The sequence below is a fragment of the Amphiprion ocellaris genome, chromosome 2 (genome assembly GCF_022539595.1).
Source record: "Amphiprion ocellaris isolate individual 3 ecotype Okinawa chromosome 2, ASM2253959v1, whole genome shotgun sequence".
In the NCBI taxonomy this organism is placed as follows: Eukaryota; Metazoa; Chordata; class Actinopteri; family Pomacentridae; genus Amphiprion; species Amphiprion ocellaris.
This window is the reverse complement of record NC_072767.1, coordinates 17094978-17112886: the sequence shown is the minus strand read 5'-3', so window position 1 is coordinate 17112886 and position 17909 is coordinate 17094978. Positions and strand designations below refer to the sequence as shown.

General features: G+C 39.7%; 1 protein-coding gene across 14 annotated transcripts in view; it reads right to left on the bottom strand.

Moving 5' to 3' along the window:
• Nucleotides 1-7707: 7707 nt before the first annotated feature.
• LOC111583585 (SRY-box transcription factor 2) overlaps nt 7708-17909 on the bottom strand; it is a 201601-nt gene continuing 191399 nt past the window's right edge. For all 14 annotated transcript variants that reach the window (XM_055018375.1, XM_055018376.1, XM_055018381.1 and 11 more), the window contains one exon: nt 7708-8311. The gene's annotated coding sequence lies outside the window, so the exon portion shown is untranslated. The remainder of the gene's footprint in view (nt 8312-17909) is intronic.

Below are 17909 nucleotides of genomic sequence, written 5' to 3'. Positions count from 1 at the left end.
GGGGATCTGGTGGCTCTGATATATTGTTGGGGTATTTTGCTGCCATGGTTTCAGTCCACTTGTTCTGGGTGATCACTTTTATACTATAATAAAACATTTCTATCTTGATGGGAGTGGTCTCTACTGGGATGACAGTTCAACCATCCATGAAAAGGATGTGAATCATATGCTATGGCCTCACAATCACCAGATCTCAGCCTAAATTAACTCCTGTGGGAGATTTTGGACTGACTTGTTAGAGTCCTCCTCAACCATCATCAAAACACAAAACTAGGGAAAATCTTTTCGAAGAATGATGTTTGATTTCTGCAGTAGAGGTCAGACACTATGGAATCAATGCCAAGGAGCAGTGAAGCTGTTCTGGCAGCACATGGTGGCCCAGCACCTTATTAAAATACTTTATGTGGGTTTTTCCTTTAATTTGTCACCCATTTCTATATAATATATATATTTATATACATATGTAAAACTCTGGAGTCAAGGAAAGGTTAGTATATCCACCCCCACCCTCTTTTAGTCTCATTCTGATGGGTCCATCTCTTTTTAAATCCAGGATTTGGCGATTCCTTATCAAGCTCCCTCTCTTCTTCTATCTTTCTGTCGTTCCATTTCCTCTCTGCTCCGCAGGGGGTTCACAGCTCTCACATTTGGGGGATTTTCAGAGCCACTTTTGTCTTAATTAAACCAACAGCCGAGTCACAAGAACAGAGAAATGACTGTGATGAGGACAGGGACACTGAAAACACTTCTATATGTGTGTGTGTGTGTGTGTGTGTGTGTGTGTGGTGGGGGGGGGGGGGGGGGGGGCCACAGAGAGGTCACTGGCTTTACTGTTAGCATCACAGTGCCATGCCTGATTCCCTTATATTCACACTTTCCATTTAGCCAAGGCTCTTATCCAGAGTGACATAAAATAAGTAAAAGCCAATATTACATCTCCTCATCGTGGCTGGTAGCAGAGTATAGAAATACTACAAAGCACCACATGACCAGCAGAAGCAGCAGGATGGTGGCTTTAGCTGGATACTCTGTGAAGTAATAATCTGAGTTTCAAATGATTTAATGTCGTCCTTGATCATGAAAACTTTTACATTTTAATTTCCTATTCTCAACTAAAATGAGCTTTGCTGGCATGAGACACAACAGCATTTGCCGCCAAAAGAAAACATAACAATGCATGAGGAGTATTAATAGTAACAGAAATTTAAATCAATACCACAAATGCAACAAACATTAGCAGTTCTTAAAACCTGCTGGTTCTTGTTGTCAGAGGATTATGCAGCTGCTGCTCACGCTCTGACAAACTCTGAAAGAAACTTTGGGAAAGCTGCAACCATTCTGTTTTCTGATTACTGCCATTCTCCCATCTGGCTGAAGCTTCTATTTTAAAGTGAAACAACAACAAATCTTCTATTTAGCCATGAGTACACGTGCTAATGATGCCCATGCTAGCGTACAAGTTAACCAACGTGCCAAGTACAAGCTAAATGAGATAGTGGAGTAAAATGGGGGTTGTTTGAGACCCGAATGAACAGAAAAACAACAAAAGCATCACCTCACTGGAAACTGCAAAAACCTAAAAGAAAACAATGCATACTACCTGTCAGTCTGCAGCAGGCAGCAAAGCTATACAACATATATAAAACTTAAATTGTTTGGTCAGACTTAAAACAACAGGACATAAATTCTGATGCAGAATTTTTCAACTTTAGAAATTGTGCAGGGATGCATATTGGGACTCAAGTGTAGGGTCAAAGTGTGTATCAACATCGGCTTATAAGCGAGGATTTTAGCATGAGGTAGATCAAAAAAATCAGATAATTTCATATAGTATCATGAGCAGCAACAGCAGTTACACAAACTGGGTAGTTGTAATATCAGCAGCATTAAGAGTGACAAAAAAGACCCTCTAAAAACAAACCTCATCCTCAAGCATCATTGACAAAGATATGACCGTTTAAGATCAGTGTTATGCTCTCCATGTCCATGAGTAAATAAGGGTCTTCTTTTGTCACTCTTAATGCTACTGCTATTACAATACAAGAGTACATGAGGGTTCACTCAGGTCTGTGAGGCCCAAATGTCATAATCTCCCCAAGTTCACAGGAGTTTGTGTAGACCCTCCACAGGTGTCTACGTTCAGTCCAAACTTTGTGTCTGTGCAAAGAGGTGGCACAGAAACAATGTTGCGAGGAAAATAATGAGTACGGTCAGCAGTAATCTGCATGTGCAGAATTCATTAACATGAATATAAATAAATGATTTACCGCTCAGGTATGCAACCTAGTGGTTCTAGCAGAATCCAAGTTGACTAGAAAGTTGTATAGGGACACTGTTATTCTTCCTGAATCCACGAGAGTTCCCTAGAAACTGTGAGACACAAGTTTGTAACTTCACCAAGTTCAGGAGAGTCCACACTGCCCAAACTTTGTGTACTTGCATGAATATTCTACAGGAGAGATTGTGGGAATGTGAAGCAGCAGCATGTTAGCATGGAGTAAACAGATGCTGACCTAATGTCTATGTATGGGATGGAGTGCTACCAGCTGGCCCCAGGCAGACTAGTTGTATAATAGCATCCATCTATTATCTATACTCTGCCTAATCCTCATTAGGGCTGCGGGGGGCTGGAGTCTATCCCAGCTGACTTAGGGTGAAGGAAGGGGACACCCTGGACAGGTCACCAGTCTATCACAGGACTACATATAGAGACAAACAATCACACTCACATTCACACCTACAGACAATTTAGAGTTACTAATTAACCTCAGCATGTTTTTGGACTGTGGGAGGAAGCCAGAGCATCCAGAGAAAACCCACGCATGCACAGGGAGAACATGCAAACTCCATGCAGAAAGATCCCAGGAAGGCCGGGATGCAAACTGGGGATCTTCTAGCTGCAAGGCGAAAGTGCTAACCACCAAGCCACTGTGCAGCCCTGGATAATAACAACTACATGTAATATTAAGGCTTAAGAGGACACTGGAAAGTCTGATTTGCAACAGCAGGACAGCAAGGCTGAAGTGTTTGATTTGATGTTTTTGTGAGAGAGTTTGAAACTTTGTTACCCAAACTGTAGGACAAAAGCTGAATTACCCACATTAAGAGCAGGTTAACAACCGCCACAAGCGCCAACAAACCAAAACAACCACCATCAACCAGCCAGACTGGTACAGGGAGGCTGTGTAACCTGGTTGATAACAGAATCCAGTTTTGTGGCTACACTGAGTCAACCACAGACATGGAGACAGATTCTACTCCCAGACAACACCCATCAACATTACAACACATAGGATCACAGATGACAAGCAGAGTAGATAATATACAGGAAAGGTTTTATTTTAATTTTCCAAGAGTAGAATCTTGTTTCCAGAATGTGCAGCGTACTGATGGCACACCATTGCAAATGAAACCCAGTTTATTGTTCAAATATAACATTTATAATGAGAGAGAAAGTTGAGTTGTTTCACACTGGATTGTGTGTTCAAGTCAGTGGAGGTTACAGAGTGGTGGTGATAGTCACTAACAGACCACAGAAAGGAATTCTCTTCACTGAAATACAACGCTCACTAGTTCTGGTTTTGGCAAACAGTGATGAATGAGGACCCTCAACACACACACACACACACACACACACACACACACACACACACACACACACACACACACACACACACACACACACACACACACGTAGTGGCCACTCTGTGTGCTACTCTCACTTACACACAAACACACACACACTAAATAATACCGCTGTTGTCAAAACCTCTTCAATACAATGTTGCCTGTCTGTGCTTTACTAAAAATACTCTGAGCAAACAAGTTATAGTGTGTCTGGGCCGCTGATCAACCAACAAAGAGCGTGTGGAAGGAGAGGAGAGGGAGAAAGTGTGAGAATGATGAGAGGAGATAAATCACGACAAAATGCTACATAAAAAGGGCAAAGGGAGACAGGAGATAAATGAGTAGATAAGAGAGCAGAGCTGGAGAGAGCAGAGTCATGACGAGGCAGAAAACTGAAACCTCTGTAAGTCTGTGCTGCACTCTACATCTCTTGTTCAAATGATTTTTAACCTTACCCAAAATACAGAAATATGTAGTGCTTTGATGGTAAAGCATCATTCTTACATATTCTACCGTTTTCTTGCTCGAATGAATCATCAAAATAGATCCGACGTGAAGGCAGTTCTATTGTAACTGAGGACGACTACGTGCATTTGAACTTCTGCTTTGTGTTGGTCCTTCTGTTTTTGAGTAAACTTCTATGTGCAACCAAAGTCTTTGGTCTGCAGTACTGTTTATTTAGTCTCAGTTATTAATTTAAGCTTAGACTGTTATATCTTCGTTTTGAATACAACTTGACATTGCTGTTTTGGTGATGTGTTGATTGATTGTTGATGTGTAGACAGTGAAACCTGCTTGAGTCTTATCATCTTATCACACGTCCTTTCTTGATTCATCATGCCCTTATCATGTCACTCTGCAACTAACAAGCCAAATGTTTGCTTCCTGTTTATTTCAGCACATTCATGCACAGTTTGTCTTCTCTTGTCATTTCTCAGTTCATACATCCTCGATTCCTTCCCTCGTCTTCTCTCCTCGCATCTTAGGAGGCAAGGAAGAGACGCGAGGAGAGAGGAGTCAAGGCATTTAACAAAACGAAACATCCTTGCCTTGGAGTTAAATATGACACAGCTGCATTGTCTGTCCATCGTTCTGTAAAACCAATCACTCTGTCAGATGAGCAGCCTTCATGAGAACTTATAGTACATATTTACTTATAGAAACAACTGACTCAGAATACAGCAAGGCTACAGCTTTGCATCTTTTGTGACGACGCAGTAGAATTTATTTCCAGGTCACGGGCAGGAGGATGGAGAAGACAAGGAGGGTCAAAATAGTAACATCAGTTGAGCTTTAAGGGAATAGTCATGTGATACGTGATTAAAGATTTGTCTGAGTGATCGGAGATTATTTTGAAAACAATTCAAAAAAGCTTGTTTGGATGAAGATAGTTTTTGTTTAAAAACATGATTTTAAAATGAAATTGTGTGGAAGTAGCCTAAGTGGAAGCCAGAACAGAATGAACAACTGACCAGCAAACCAAGACGGGGATATTATACACTTTAGGATTGTTTTTTTGATGCTTGAATGACAGGAGGCTTATTTAGCTTGTTGCTGCTGCATACTGAACTGCAGCTGCAGTTTCTTCTGGCATGACGTGGTGAGAATTGTACCAATATACACTACTGTTCAAAAGTTTGGGGTCACTTAGAAATGTCCTTATTTTTGAAAGAAAAGTGTTTTTTCAGTGAATATAACAATAAATGAATCAGAAATACAGTCTAGACATTGTTAATGTGGTAAATGACTAATTGATCGTGATAGAGGGCTGATTGATGATTAGAAAAGCCTTGTGCAAATCTGTTAGCACATGAATAAAAGTGTGAGTTTTCATGGAAAACATGAAATTGTCTGAGTGACCCCAAACTTTGGAGCAGTAGTGTATGTAATTGTTGTTTTGACTGCTATGGCTTAAATGTGTTTCAAACCTCAAGTAAAATGTTTTTTTTTTTTTTTTTTAGATATGAAAAAATGTATACGTATATTTTTAACTCTTCCTGTTTGCACATTGGCTGGACTGTAATCGTAAGTGCTTCAGTAGAAGGTAACTGGACTCATTTTCTGGTGTTTGAAAACATTTCATCTCTCATGCAAAATGCTTCTCCACTTCAAACTGTGTAGTAGGGAGTTCTAGGTTTTTATTCTCACCGCCAAAGCACATGACTCACGGTCCGTCCATGACCCAAGACTTCACATGACTATTCATACTTTGCTGTTCATGCTTTATGAGGGGGCTGATGAATACCTGGGACAGCCCACCAGCCAGAAGGGACTGAGGAAGCCGAAATGAATGAAAGGTGAAACATCTTCAAGAACCAGAAGTCCAGCAGCTTTCCACTGAACTTGCTTAGCACCAGGATCATATCAGATTTTCCAATTAGAGTGAGACACTTTAAACTCACACAGGTGGGTTTTCAGCTCAGTTTGTGTCCACTTTCCTATTTTCTTGTCTTTGCTATAGAAGATTTGGCCTCACATTCAGATTGAATGCATCAACAATCTGGTCAACCTTTCAGTTGTTGAAGCTGTTGTTAGTGTCTAGTCTTCCACTGTTTTCTTCATGTTCAAATATGGTTACACATGAACAATATCAATGATATGACCTTTGATATGAACATTGCTGACAGATGTTCTTTATAAAAGTGTTTCTAGGGTTTAGTCTTGGCATACAGAAACAGCCAACTCTGATCATATGAGCCGTCTGAAGCTAGCGGACAAGATAGTTCTGAGTTGAGTTCAGCAGGACCGTGGTATTGGGTATGTTTTTCCCTTGTGGCACTGCAGGGCTAATTTACAGCTTACACACAGGAAATGACCTTAATCCCCTGAGCTTCCCCTAATCTGCAAACTCTTTCTGTTCTTCATGCTCCAAATGATTGGGCAGCACACATAACCTCATACACCCACAGTCCTGAGCTGCTCACTGGTCAATGGCAGAGGAGATCCTGTTCAAGGTGATTAAGCCTTCTCTTCAAGATAACAAAGAAATAATCCAGAAAACAGACGATGAAATCTTACAAGCTGTACGGCTGCTGTTTAACCTCCATGTGTTAAGTGGACAGACAGCAGAGGGGTCATAAATATTCATCTTCCTATCAGTTGGTGTGAATTTTCCAGCACCTCGCTGCATCTCCAGGAACCTTTGCAGGTTTGCGACTGAGACAGTACTTGGTACTGTTTTGCAGGAGTGGAGGAGAGGTCATCCTGTGTATTAGGCTTCACCGGAAAACCATACTTCTAAAAAAATAAAACAAAACAAAAAAAAGCCCTGTAAATCTGTGCCAGCTGATTTTTCAGATGTGTGCCGCCTCACCTTGGTGATGATATGGAGGATGCAGTTAGGGCCAACAACACTTAGCTCTGAGTGCTGCCAAGGTACACGGCGTCCTCCTGTGAAATGCCTTTCTGCCCGTTTCTAAGTGGTTAATGCGGTGTCTGTTGCCAAGGCAACACAGCACCCGCCGAAATGATGTTTTAGATTTTTGGCAGCACCTAACATTCATTTTGACCAAATAAAGCGTAAACTTGCACACAAATATTTGCAGCGAAGCAGTTGGACTTTTCATTTAGGCACCCCTCACTGAGATGTGACACCATAACACACACCTTGCTATTATGGCTAGTCATGTGATACCAGCACTCATCTCAGGTATTATGCCCATTACAGCATTTTCACACTTCAGCTAATATTTTGTAATGGGCAAATGTGCTTTTAAATTACAATAAATTCCTCCCGGCTGGCACAAAATCAAGACAAATTTGTGAAAATCCCCTTTTTTGTGTAATACCACTCAAGTACTTGGCCGTGGTCCCAGTATGTGGCTGTCTGGGTCCTGCATGGGTTAGGCAAGCAGAGGCTGCATGATGTGAGAGCTGGACTCTAGATGGATGGAGCTCTGCCATCTAATCATTTTATCCTTTTCCCTATTGTTTTTCTATCTTTCTCTCTTTATATGATTTCGCCAGAGAGAAACCAAACTGACTTTACTTTCCGACCTTATATTTTTGGATTCGTTGGTATAATCTAAATTTGTTGCTGCTCTTTCAATATGTTCATTAAAAACAGCACACAGTTTCGGGTTTAATGAAGTTTAATAAAAATGTGCAGGTTTTACAAAAGCAGCGAATAGTACAGTTTTCATATGTTATGTTGTCGATAACCCACAAATGACACCCAGATAATTTCATGTTTTCCATGAAAACTCACACTTTTATTCATGTGTTAACATAATTGCACAAAGGTTTTCTAGTCATCAATTAGCCTTTCAATACCATTAGCTAACACAATGTAGCATTAGAACACAGGAGTGATGGTTGCTGGAAATGTTCCTCTGTACCTCTATGTAGATATTCCATTAAACATCAGCCGTTTCCAGCTAGAATAGTCATTTAGCACATTAACAATGTCTAGACTGTATTTCTGATTCATTTAATGTCGTCTTCATTGATATTTCTAAATGACCCCAAACATTTGAATGGTAGTATATGTGGAAAAAAAAAAAAAGCAAATATTGTAAAGATATATATGTGCTGCAAATGTTTCAAAATCAGATGTGCACATGGATGGTGAATGTGATGAAAACTGAGAATAATGAGCCCCACATACTGTACGCCGCTGCATCAAAAGGGGATCCGATGACTGTGACAAAAGCCATCCGAGGAAAAGGCCAGACGCTGGAGATGTCTGCAGACGGGAGGAAAAACAGAGAGACAGACATGACTGTGAGTTCCTTGTTGTTGTGACGAGGAGAAAAGAGTCTTGTCTGCTGTTGTCTCTCACACTGGGACTGCATTGTGTTTTGTGTTTGTGACAATCAATGCCATCAACTCTAGTCGCTGCCTGCACTTCATTAGGACTCTGATCTGTTGCTCATTCAGCAAGGAGTGAAGAAGAGCACAGTCTGATGTCCTGACATGATGTGCAGACACACTAGTTTACACTTCATCACAGGGACATGAGAGAATAAGTGACACGACGTTATTCAGAGGAGATGAGCAGAGTTGAATAGATTGAAATGAGATGGACGAAATGATGAAAATGAATGAAATGTGGTGAGACTGGACGAGGTGGAAGGAGATTAACAAATCAGACAAGAGGTAACATGATACAACATGGAAGCTTTATTTCAAGCACAGTTAGAACTCATTAGCTTGTGTTTTGTTTTTAAAAAGTACATTTTGTATACTCGCCTTTGTGAGAAGAGTTTTAAAAATGAGATGTGTGTCATCATTGTCTGGAGTCATGTGATTTGGAGAGCTGTGGCTGAGTGTGTGGCACTGATTCACTCTGTTGGCACAATTCAGCCTTTTTCAAAGGAGAAACTAATGATTTACACACACTTACACATTTATCAGTCAATTGAGCAGGCATATTTGTCTGTGTTTTTGGAACATTACTGCTAGAAATCATGTCTAAAGTTACATCATTAGTCTCTAATCTCTTACTGTTCAGTTTCACCTTTATGAGAAGAGAAAAGTTCAAACCCTAGAATCTAAATAGCGACTCTGTTCTGTAAACACTGCGTTCTGCATTGGCATAGAATAGCATCTGCACATGATTTGGCAGCTAAGTTATAGTTTTTACCTGTCCATAGAACTTTCACAATATCAGATTTTCATTACATGATTATTGTGGCCCAATTAATTTACAGTAACAGATATTTTTACTGAATCTATAGAATTTTTGGAAAAAAAATGCAAACTTGTGTATGTAGGGAGGTGGAGACACTCTGTAACCACAACTATACCATATGTTTTTACACTGCTGGAGTGTCAGCCTTGTAGTTATTATAGTATTATTGATACAATACCAGTATTTCCTTTATAAATATCATAGTCATTGCCAAAGCCAGCTGATCATGACAAACTCATGCTGTGCCACTCGCTATTATTCAAACCCACAGAACTGTATTAGATATTATAGCGAGATAAAAATACAAACAGGTCCCTCATTAAAACAGAGGATCTCCTTTAAATATGTCATATCATTTTACAAAAACTAATTTTAATGATCTGTATTTCACAGTTTATTTGCAGCGTTTAAATGCTTAAAGGTGAACAGAAAATGCTACCAGGAATCTGAGTGGTGTTACGACCGCTAGTGTCACGTATATTTCCTCAAATTACACAGTAAATGCGTGAAATAAATTACAGAAATACCACAGTTCAGCTCCTCATTTTTATACTGAAAAGGTCTCATTTAGGTATTAAAGCCCAGAGAAGTTTATATGCCCATACTGCTCAAAACAAACTTGGATTCTTTGGAAATGTACTATTGAGGTGCTTTTGTGCCAATTACACACACATTACATTTTAGGGAAACGTGTACTTATACCGTACATCAGCTCTCTTTTCAGTTACATGTAAACATGTAAAGTCATAGACAACACAGTACCTGGTGCTTGAATGTGTTACTCATTGTCATACAGCTCCAGCTACTACATATACAGTAGATGACATTAACAGGCAGTATTTATAATACATTAGCAGAGAAGTTTCTCTGGATTACTGTAACCTGTCTGTCCACCTGCCTGTCTCCCTCCCACATCCTAACAGATAATTAGCAGAAGTCTCCTTCAAGGGTGAAATCAATTTTTTGATGTTATGGCAGCGAGACAGAAACGGAGAGAGAGAGTAGTGAGAGAGACAGATGCCTTCTCACTGACCTTATAGCTGAACTGTAATAATGTTAAACCATTTCTCTCTGTTTCATTCTAGTGTGTGTGTGTGTGTGTGTGTGTGTGTGTGTGTGTGTGTGTGTGTGTGTGTGTGTGTGTGTGTGTGTGAGGTGGGGGATGAGATGAAGAGTGTCTTCCAGAGGGCTTAGGGGCATTTCATAATGTTAAAGGGGAAGGTTTTCAATTACAGTGAGTTTGAGTGTGTGTGTGTTCGCATGACAAACCTCTGAGCCACCTACACCTCCCTGCCACTCGCTGCCACACACACACACACACACACACACACACACACACACACACACACACACACACACACACACACACTAACACGCTGTCTTTACTGCTGTAACTGACAGGATAATGCACCACACTGTTTGTTTTTCCTTTCAGTGCTACATGAGATGTGAGAAGTCGGAGACATCAGTGTGATTACAGTAAACAGGAGATCACCAAGATGCTATCATCTAGTCTGTGTGTTACATTCGGTGTCACCAGGTCGGATATGTAAGAATAGAATATCTCATTTTTTATGGAACGATGGTTGCTTATGCATATTATAAAAGTTAATATGTTTTATCCCCAACTTCTTCTGATGCCCACCTGTAAATCCCAATGAAAAAAAATCCACAATACCCATAAAAGATCCATTAGATTAATTAAAAAAACATCAAAATGTACTAGATAATAACCCTTCATTAAAATATCAACAAAAAGCAATGTTCAATTGTGTCATCAGACCAGCAAAAAACAAAGAATAATCATACAGTCTGTGTGTGAGACAGTAGAGTGGCAGCATCTAGTGTGTGTGAAGCTTGTTCAATCAAACCTGCACCAGAGAAACATCCAACAGATGTTTGGACGTTCAAATCTGACGCCCCAACAGATGCCGATTGCTATAAAGGATTACCTGACTGAACTTTACCAAACATATGTTGATGTCAATTTTTTTTTACAATGTTTATGTTTTTAAGTATACATGTAGAAACAATTTAAATGGAAGAAAATGTTTCAGACAGAAATGCATGTTCCAGGCAAACCAAATCACCAAACCAAACCAAACCAAACCAATCCAAGCCAAACCAAACCAAAAATGTTTGATGCACTCATAATGTATTTCTATGGACATTTCAAAAATTTCAAAGGTGGACTAAGCGGTGGACTGTATATAAAAGTATATATAAGATGAACTAAGCGTCCAGATCAGAAAAAGTGAAGCCAATACAGAAGTCATATAGCTTCATTCTTTCTAACAGCCAGCAGGGGGCGACTCCTCCAGTTACACAAAGAAGTCAGATTCAATCAAAGTTTCAGAAGAAAATAATCCTACTTCTCTCCTGATTTGTGACATCAGTAAACAATTTCCCAGTGAGTTTAAGGGCTCAATTGCTAGTTTCAAGCTTCCTTCATTACAGCATGACGTTCATCTTGTAAATTATGGTTCCATTTGGAATAAAATATATAATAAAGCAGGGCCTCCACACCATTTGCTCATAATGTCTGGTGTCAAAACACCAACATGAAGATGATCAAAGGCTCCTGAACAGCCATCCACAAACCATGGGTGCCATCTTTTACATAGAGTGTATTGAAAAATATAGTAAGGTAGTAAGCATTACTACCGAACAGCTGTTACTACCACACTACTGAGAAATATAATGAAAGTAGGAATGCCATGTGTAGCACAGCTGCCCAACACTGTTCATGCACACACCACTAAAAGAATGCAGCTATAAGCAGCAGGTCTTGGTAATTATGTCTTAATGCATCTTTCATGTGTTTGCTGCTTTCATACCTGGACTTAGAGCTGCTGTCCACTTGGATGCCATCATCTAAGACACGCATTAATGGACGGTGTGAACAAGGGCTGTTAATGTTACACAACCTCTGATAGGTGAGCTGATCTAATACAACACATAGAGCGTGTTGTTTTTGACATGGGAGAGTGAATTTGCATCCAGTTTGCTGCCAGAAGTCAACATCACTTTGTTTTCATGGTAACAGTCATTCCCAAGCCTTGACCGATTATGTTTACACTTGATAAAACCTAAACCAACTGTGTTATAATCTTCTGTAACAGTCACATATTATTTAAATGGATTTTGTATCAGGGTTGCACGGTGGTGCAGTGGTTAGCACTTTCGCCTTACCGGTTCGCGTCTCCACCTTCCCAGGACCTTTCTTCATTGGAGTTTGCATGTTCTACCTGTCCATGTGTGGGTTCTGTCTGGGTTCTCCGGCTTCTTCCCACAGTCCAAAAACATCCATCCATCCATCCATCCATTATCTATACACCGCTTAATCCTCACTAGGGTCGTGGGGGGGGCTGGAGTCTATCCCAGCTGACTCGGGCGAAGGCAGGGGACACCCTGGACAGATCACCAGTCTGTCGCAGGGCTACATACAAAGACGAACAAGCACTCTCACATTCACACCTACGGGCAATTTAGAATAATCAATTAACCTCAGCATGTTTTTGGACTGTGGGAGGAAGCCAGAGTACCCGGAGAAAACCCACGCATGCACAGGGAGAACATGCAAACTCCATGCAGAAAGATCCCGGGAAAGCCGGGACGCGAACCAGGGATCTTCTTGCTGCAAGGCGAAAGTGCTAACCACTACACCACTGTGCAGCCCTTTGTCCAAAAACATGCTGAGGTTAATTGGTGATTCTAAATTGTCCATAGTTGTGAATGTGAGTGTGATTGTTTGTCTCTATATGTAGCCCTGTGATGGACTGGTAACTTGTCCAAGGTGTCCCCTCCCTTCACTGTAAGTTGGCTGGGATAAAGTCCAGCCCCCCCACGACCCTAATGAGAATTAAGTGGTGTATAGATGATGGATGGATGGATTTTGTATCACCTGAGGGTAGCAGTTCCGATCAGAATGCAGAATATTTTGATGCTTGGTGGGACCTGTTAGCTTTCTAGCACTAAACGAGAATAATTTGCTAGTTTCACTTTCTGAAACTACAAAAGTTAGTCCAACCGACAAACAAAGAGGAGAATTATGGAGAAAACAATAACCTTCTAACTGCTACATGTCACTCCTGCAGAAACACTCCCAGTCATTTGATGACGGGGGCTTGTTTAGATGCAATATGTGAAGCACTGAAACAGAATACAGAAATGTAGTGACAAAAACAATGAGGATTCTAGACTAAAACTGAGACTGTTGAGGAAAATTCGGCCTGAATTTCATTGTCATTTGTACTGCTGATCAGATTTTTGCGTTTGCTGCTGAAGTACTTGTTAAGTTGGGAATTCAAACAATTCGACATGTTTTTTTTTTGCTTGTGGCTCTTTGTTGCATTTGTCATTAATGTGTAAAGCCTTCAGTGTTTCAGTTATCAACAGTGTGCATATTATTGATCCGGGTGCTGCTGCATACAGTTGACCTTAAAGAGATAAATGGATGCTGAGGAATTTGGCTCCTTGTAATTCTTTCACCAGCATCAACCTTCAGCATCTTTCTAAAAAAGTCCACAAAACCTGCTGAGCCACATTCCTCAGTGCTGACAGATTTTCCTGAGTTTACCAGACGTCTTCTGCAGGAGCCAAATAAAACAAAATGGTAAGAAAATGCATATATGTGAGGTACAGATAACTTTCCTCAGTTCAAGTATTGATTGTAAAGAAGAGATGTTTGAATTATCTCATTTATTACTAATGCAGCCAATGGCCCAGCAGAAATAATGACACATCGAAGAAAAGATACAAACTTAAAAACAGATGAATTATGCTACTACAAATCTCCAGATGTACAGTTGCAGTCTGATGTGTTTTGCACAAAAAAAAAAAAAAGTATCCCTGTATTGTACTTGTACAAGATATGTCCCAGCTGGAGGCACAAACATAGTATTCAAGGTCCTTCAAGGCAGATTTTTAGGGTTTCACAAGCAAATAGTTCTACAAAGTCAAGCTTCCTAGACGTTACGCACACTGATCTTTAGTGGCCAGGAAATATGTGTGCATTTTATTTTATAATCCTAGACATACACTAACGTTCAAAAGTTTGGGGTCACACAGGCAATTTCATGTTTTCCATGAAAACTCACACTTTTATTCATGTGCTATCATACTTGCACAAGGGTTTTCTAATCATTAATTAGTCTTTCAACACCATTAGCTAACACAATGTAGCATTAGAACACAGGAGTGATGGTTGCTGGAAATGTTCCTCTGTACCTCTATGGAGATATTCCATTAAAAATCAGCTGTTTCCAGCTACAATAATCATTTACCACATTAACAATGTCTAGACTGGATTTATAATTCATTTAATGGCATCTTCAATGAAAAAAAATGCTTTTCTTTCAAAAATAAGGACATTTATTTCTAAGTGACCCCAAACTTCTGAATGCTAGTGTATATATGGATTACATGTCTCCATGTTTCTTTCATTTGAAAATATATTTAGATTTGTTCTGTCAGTCTGTTTGTGTTTTTTCTGTTGTAGTTCACATTGTGTGGATTTCAAACATGAGACAAATATATTATGACTGAAATTCACATTTTTGTGGCATGTTTGAAGTGTAATAGTGGACCTCTGAAGGTCCTGAAGAAGAGAAACACCATAGTAATAATTAGAACAACGTCAGTAATTAAGGGTGTAGCCACCTCAAGAGACAGGTGAGTGCTGTCATGTCATGAGTGCTCCCAGAGACATTTGCTCAGTTTTAGATTAACCAGGATTTAGATTAGATAGATTTATGCTCACAGCCACCACACTGAGCTTTAGATCTCCTCTACAGGACGCCTACAGGTGACATCATGGAGGGTTCAGTGTTGTAGATTGATCATTGTCGATGGCTTTTACTCTCAGCTGCTGCTGTAAATGGTCCACTGTTATGGTAACTGTAGGCTGTGCATGAACGGTCCCTGCACTCTTCAGAAAGAGGAGTGTAAGGACTGTATTCAGCTGAAATCTTAAATAAGAATTCTGTCACCCATACAGCACTGTCAATTTTGCTAACAAAAACCACTACAAAACATGGTCATTTACTGCTGTTTTTGTTCAGAATGAGAATGAAGCTTGTACTTTTTTAAAATGAAAACTATAATGAAATGTATCGCAAGTGCTGTAAAATAAGCCAAATTTCAATCAGTCAGTCAATAATCAGTCAAATCATTGAAAAGGTAAATACAACTATTTTTCCTAGACAGTTTTAAGACAGACCAACATGTGCAGAGGTTGTGATAGAACAACCTGTGTGTACAAAGCAAAGACTTGGAAAATGTTGTACTTTCATATTAAAGAGCTGTAGATGTAACTGTAGCCACTGTGCTCTGCAAAATGTAAAACAGCAGCTGAATGTCACTTCTTTTAGATCTCTGTGTCTGTAACATACTGCACACATTTAATCTCACCTACAATATCTGTGGTGATACAAAGTCCAGCTGGGATTTTGACAAAAATAATACATGCAAGTGCGGCCTTCACTCATTACTGTTGACATGACAAAGCTAATTATGTTAGAACTTTACTATTAAACAAACCCATTAATCTGCAAAAACTCCAAAAATTGATGGTTGTTTTTTTTTTTTTTTAAGTCAAGACAGTAACGTGACTTGCAGGTGAAGAAGTTCTTCCTTTTGATATGTTAAACTGATCTTAATCTTCTCTGAGACTTTCAGATTAAATTTCAATGCTTCTTCAGTGAGACAAAAAGAGCAACTGTAAGAATCAATAAAACTTTTCATTTCCATGTTTAGGAAAGTATTGTCACTGTGTGCTAAATAAACTTGAATGTAAAAAAGTTGTAATTTTTGCACAGAGCTAAGAATAAATGATGTTCAGCTGCTGTTTTACATTTTTATTTGAGTAATTACACGTTTGTCAAAACCAGCAGGTGGGATCCAGAGCAAGCCGCAGTAGTTTATGTGTGTTTGTATTGGTTGGGTGCATTTGTGTTTTTCCATCAGGAACAATGATTTTGCTTGTGTTGGTGACAGCTTGACCTCTCTCTCTCTCTCATACACACACACACACACACACACACACACACACACACACACACACACACACACACACACACACACACAGCGGATGGTTCCTGAATGGGGTTGGAGGTTAGCAGCCGGTTACACGTGACAAGTCATGGTTAATTCCAGCAACACAAAGGACGCTCTGGGCGCCAGCAAACACACTCTCCAACGCTCTCACACACCCCAGATAGATCATCCCATCATTCAACCGGCCCGCTGACTGAAGTGAAGATAATTAAATAAATAAAAATGATTAAGTTCGAGTCCTTCTCGTCCCTCTCACTGAGGTACAACAAGCTACAACTAAAATTGATTCGATTCGGTGTGTTCACAATACCTGGTGTTTGGACAACCTGTTATTACTCTGCAGTGCCCTTGATTTGTTCAACATCATAAAAACCAGATTTCTGTCAAGAGAAAAACGATTTTTACACACAGACAAAGAAACTCTGCTATAAGAATGTTCCATCTACACTACCAGTTAAATGTCTGGACACACCTTCTCATTCAGTGGTTTTTATTTCATTATTTTCTACATTGTAGATTAATACTGAAGGCATCAGAACTATAAAAGAAAGCATATGGAATTATGTTGTAAACATAAATGTGTTAGTCTTCAGAATTAATCTATAATGTAGAAAATAATACAAATAAACAAAAGCATTGAATGAGAAGGCGTGTCTGAAGTTTTGACAGGTAGTGTGTATACTTGCTGAGGTTCTGTTGGGTTTTACAGTAGTTCTGATCAAGAAAAAAGGAAAATTCAGCAGTGCACCCTTTGATCCAGACTGGTTAAGCCCAAATGAAATTAAAATCAGGATTAAAACAGAATTAGATGCAATTTTTGTGCCATTTTTGCCAGTATTGGACAGTCACCAGTGAAATGGCTGACAGGAAACATGAGGTAACAGGGGAACATGACCTGTAGCACAGGAACCTGGCTGGAATCTACAAATGGATGTTTATATCAAGTTCTTCAGGGACTCCTTATGAGTTGTTTTAAACAGCATAGGTTGTCTGTTAATCACAGGGTTGGTGGTTCAGTTCCTTGTTCTCCACATGTCCTTCGTCAACCCCAATATGTTCCCAACAGTCAGTCTAACACCTTTTAGCTCACTGCTGTGATGTGTGTGTGTGTGTGTGTGTGTGTGTGTGAATGACTCAATCAGAGGCAATGGATAAACATGCTCCACTACATGTTAGCAGAGAAATACTGTACAGTCACTTCATGTAAAATATTAAACAGATCTGCTGCAGATATGGTTAAATCCTACTGCTGGTTAGTTAGCCTATGCTAACCAGGTCACCTGTTAAATCAGTAAACAGCATTTTAGCTACTTTTCAGACATCACTGTACTCTGTTCTTGACATGATTGGAAAGGTGGATCACCCATTACAGACCGTCATTTTTAATTTAGCCATCCCCATCTTGGTCTTTTAAAACAGGACATAATGAGCGAAGGGAAGCATTAACTGAGAGCTCAAGGACACCATGGTAACAACCTGTCAAGCACAGTCTGCTTTATTATCTATTTTGCATTAAGTGGGACCATCATTTTTCAAAATTAACCTGAATATATGTGTAAAAAGTTGTGAAACTAGTAAATGAACCCATAAACAC